Raw genomic sequence first — 4,316 nt, forward strand, 5'->3', positions numbered from 1 at the left:
AGGTAGGGAATACAGTGTGCTGTGTGGTGTTATAGGTAGAGAATACAGCGTGCTGTGTGGTGTTACAGGTAGAGGACTGTGGAGCACTGTGATGAACAGCTGAGTGAAAGCATTGCATTCTGGAACCAGTACTGCATTCTGGGAACTGCTCAACCAGGAAGTACTTTGTGGTGTTATAGGTAGAGAATACAGCGTGCTGTGTGGTGTTACAGGTAGAGAATACAGCGTGCTGTGTGGTGTTACAGGTAGAGAATACAGTGTGCTGTGTGGTGTTACAGATAGAGAATACAGTGTGCTGTGTGGTGTTACAGGTAGAGAATACAGCGTGCTGTGTGGTGTTACAGGTAGAGAATACAGCGTGCTGTGTGGTTTTACAGGTAGAAAGTACAGTGTGCTGTGTGGTGTTACAGGTAGAGAATACAGCACTATGTGGTGTTACAGGTAGAGAATACAGTGTGCTGTGTGGTGTTACAGGTAGAGAATACAGTGTGTGCTGTGTGGTGTTACAGGTAGAGAATACAGTGTGTGCTGTGTGGTGTTACAGGTAGAGAATACAGTGTGCTGTGTGGTGTTACAGGTAGAGAATACAGTGTGTGCTTTGTGGTGTTACAGGTAGAGAATACAGTGTGTGCTGTGTGGTGTTACAGGTAGAGAATACAGTGTGCTGTGTGGTGTTACAGGGAGAGAATACAGCGTGCTGTGTGGTGTTACAGGTAGAGAATACAGTGTGTGCTGTGTGGTGTTACAGGTAGAGAATACAGTGTGCTGTGTGGTGTTACAGGTAGAGAATACAGTGTGTGCTGTGTGGTGTTATAGGTAGAGAATACAGCGTTGTGTGGTGTTACAGGTAGAGAATACAGTGTGTGCTGTGTGGTGTTATAGGTAGAGAATACAGCGTGCTTTGTGGTGTTATAGGTAGAGAATACAGTGTGCTGTGTGGTGTTACAGGTAGAGAATACAGTGTGCTGTGTGGTGTTACAGGTAGAGAATACAGCCTGCTGTGTGGTGTTACAGGTCGAGAATACAGTGTGTGCTGTGTGGTTTTACAGGTAGAGAATACAGCGTGCTGTGTGGTGTTACAGGTAGAGAATACAGTGTGTGCTGTGTGGTGTTATAGGTAGAGAATACAGTGTGCTGTGTGGTGTTACAGGTAGAGAATACAGTGCTGTATGGTGTTATAGGTAGAGAATACAGTGTGTGCTGTGTGGTGTTACAGGTAGAGAATACAGTGCTGTATGGTGTTATAGGTAGAGAATACAGCGTGCTGTGTGGTGTTACAGGTAGAGAATACAGTGTGCGCTGTGTGGTGTTACAGGTAGAGAATACAGTGTGTGCTGTGTGGTGTTACAGGTAGAGAATACAGTGTGCTGTGTGGTGTTACAGGTAGAGAATACAGTGTGCTGTGTGGTGTTACAGGTAGAGAATACAGCGTGCTGTGTGGTGTTACAGGTAGAGAATACAGTGTGTGCTGTGTGGTGTTACAGGTAGAGAATACAGTGCTGTGTGGTGTTACAGGTAGAGAATACAGTGCTGTGTGGTGTTATAGGTAGAGAATACAGCGCTGGTGGTGTTACAGGTAGAGAATACAGCGTGCTTTGTGGTGTTACAGGTAGAGAATACAGCGTGCTGTGTGGTGTTATAGGTAGAGAATACAGCGTTGTGTGATGTTACAGGTAGAGAATACAGTGTGTGCTGTGTGGTGTTATAGATAGAGAATACAGCGTGCTTTGTGGTGTTATAGGTAGAGAATACAGTGTGCTGTGTGGTGTTACAGGTAGAGAATACAGTACTGTGTGGTGTTACAGGTAGAGAATACAGTGTGCTGTGTGGTGTTACAGGTAGAGAATACAGCGTGCTGTGTGGTGTTACAGGTAGAGAATACAGTGTGTGCTGTGTGGTGTTACAGGTAGAGAATACAGTGTGTGCTGTGTGGTGTTACAGGTAGAGAATACAGTGCTGTGTGGTGTTACAGGTAGAGAATACTGTGCTGTGTGGTGTTACAGGTAGATAATACAGTGTGCTGTGTGGTGTTACAGGTAGAGAATACAGTGTGTGCTGTGTGGTGGTACAGGTAGAGAATACAGCGTGCTTTGTGGTGTTATAGGTAGATAATACAGTGTGCTGTGTGGTGTTACAGGTAGAGAATACAGTGTGTGCTGTGTGGTGTTACAGGTAGAAAATACAGCGTGCTGTGTGGTGTTACAGGTAGAGAATACAGCGTGCTGTGTGGTGTTACAGGTAGAGAATACAGCGTGCTTTGTGGTGTTACAGGTAGAGAATACAGCGTGCTGTGTGGTGTTACAGGTAGAGAATACAGCGTGCTGTGTGGTGTTACAGGTAGAGAATACAGTGTGCTGTGTGGTGTTACAGGTAGAGAATACAGTGTGCTTTGTGGTGTTACAGGTAGAGAATACAGTGCTCTGGTGTTACAGGTAGAGAATACAGCGTGCTTTGTGGTGTTACAGGTAGAGAATACAGCGTGCTGTGTGGTGTTACAGGTAGAGAATACAGCGTGCTGTGTGGTGTTACAGGTAGATTTTACAGCGTGCTGTGTGGTGTTACAGGTAGAGAATACAGTGTGCTGTGTGGTGATACAGGTAGAGAATACAGTGTGGTGTTACAGGTAGATAATACAGTGTGCTGTGTGGTGTTACAGGTAGAGAATACAGCGTGCTGTGTGGTGTTACAGGTAGAGAATACAGCGTGCTGTGTGGTGTTACAGGTAGAGTATACAGTGTGCTGTGTGGTGTTACAGGGAGAGAATACAGTGTGCTGTGTGGTGTTACAGGTAGAGAATACAGCGTGCTGTGTGGTGTTATAGGTAGAGAATACAGCGTGCTGTGTGGTGTTACAGGTAGAGTATACAGTGTGCTGTGTGGTGTTACAGGGAGAGAATACAGTGTGCTGTGTGGTGTTACAGGTAGAGAAAACAGTGTGCTGTGTGGTGTTATAGGTAGAGAATACAGCCTGCTGTGTGGTGTTACAGGTAGAGAATACAGTGTGTGCTGTGTGGTGTTACAGGTAGAGAATACAGTGCTGTGGTGTTACAGGTAGAGAATACAGCGTGCTGTGTGGTGTTACAGGTAGAGAATACCCCGTGCTGTGTGGTGTTATAGGTAGAGAATACAGTGTGCTGTGTGGTGTTACAGGTAGAGAATACAGCGTGCTGTGTGGTGTTACAGGTAGAGAATACCCCGTGCTGTGTGGTGTTATAGGTAGAGAATACAGTGTGCTGTGTGGTGTTACAGGTAGAGAATACAGCGTGCTGTGTGGTGTTACAGGTAGAGAATACCCCGTGCTGTGTGGTGTTATAGGTAGAGAATACAGTGTGCTTTGTGGTGTTACAGGTAGAGAATACAGCGTGCTGTGTGGTGTTACAGGTAGAGAATACAGTGTGTGCTGTGTGGTGTTACAGATAGAGAATACAGTGTGCTTTGTGGTGTTACAGGTAGAGAATACAGTGCTCTGGTGTTACAGGTAGAGAATACAGTGTGCTGTGTGATGTTACAGGTAGAGAATACAGTGTGCTGTGTGGTGTTACAGGTAGAGGACTGTGGAGCACTGTGATGAACAGCTGAGTGAAAGCATTGTATTCTGGAACCAGTACTGCATTCTGGGAACTGCTCAACCAGGAAGTACAAAAACACAATACAAAACGACCCCCCCCCCCCCCTCCCCCAAACAAATGGATTTTTGGGATAGATAATAGATAGATAGATAGATAGATAGATAGATAGATAGATAGATAGATAGAAGTAATGTTATATTCTTTTGCAGAAGTTTCATTTTTTTAACCTCTACCTGGAGTTCCCTTTTAAGAGCACATAAAATGCTGAGGATTTCGACAACATTAAAATAAAGTATCACTTAAGGCATTTTGCTCCTCATGTCTGTGTAATACATGTGTAGCTGAGGTATAATGTCATCTGCCGCTGTTGTAGGAGATGGCATAGCAATAACGTGAACAATAATCCTTGCAAATAACAGATTAGCGTTCTTTATGGATGACACTGATGTCTCTGGCAGTCCCCTCCTGCACCAGTATTCTGCCTCAGTTGTTACCACAGCTATTGTTTGCCGGCACTTCATCATCTGATTTACAATAATCCTGCCCACTATACTCATAGAAGCCTCCTGCTTAGAGGAAGTGAGGGTTGACTGAATTGCCAGCTAGGGTGTATAGCAGGAACCTGTTATCCATTACAATTTGCACACTGGATAGAAAGTGGGGCAATGGAGACAACAGAGTAGACAGTTTGCATCAGAAGCAGAAGGTAAGCATGGAAGACAGGTAGTAAAAAACTTTATTTCCACCA

Source organism: Dendropsophus ebraccatus, chromosome 9, assembly GCF_027789765.1.
Source record: "Dendropsophus ebraccatus isolate aDenEbr1 chromosome 9, aDenEbr1.pat, whole genome shotgun sequence".
NCBI lineage: Eukaryota > Metazoa > Chordata > Amphibia > Anura > Hylidae > Dendropsophus > Dendropsophus ebraccatus.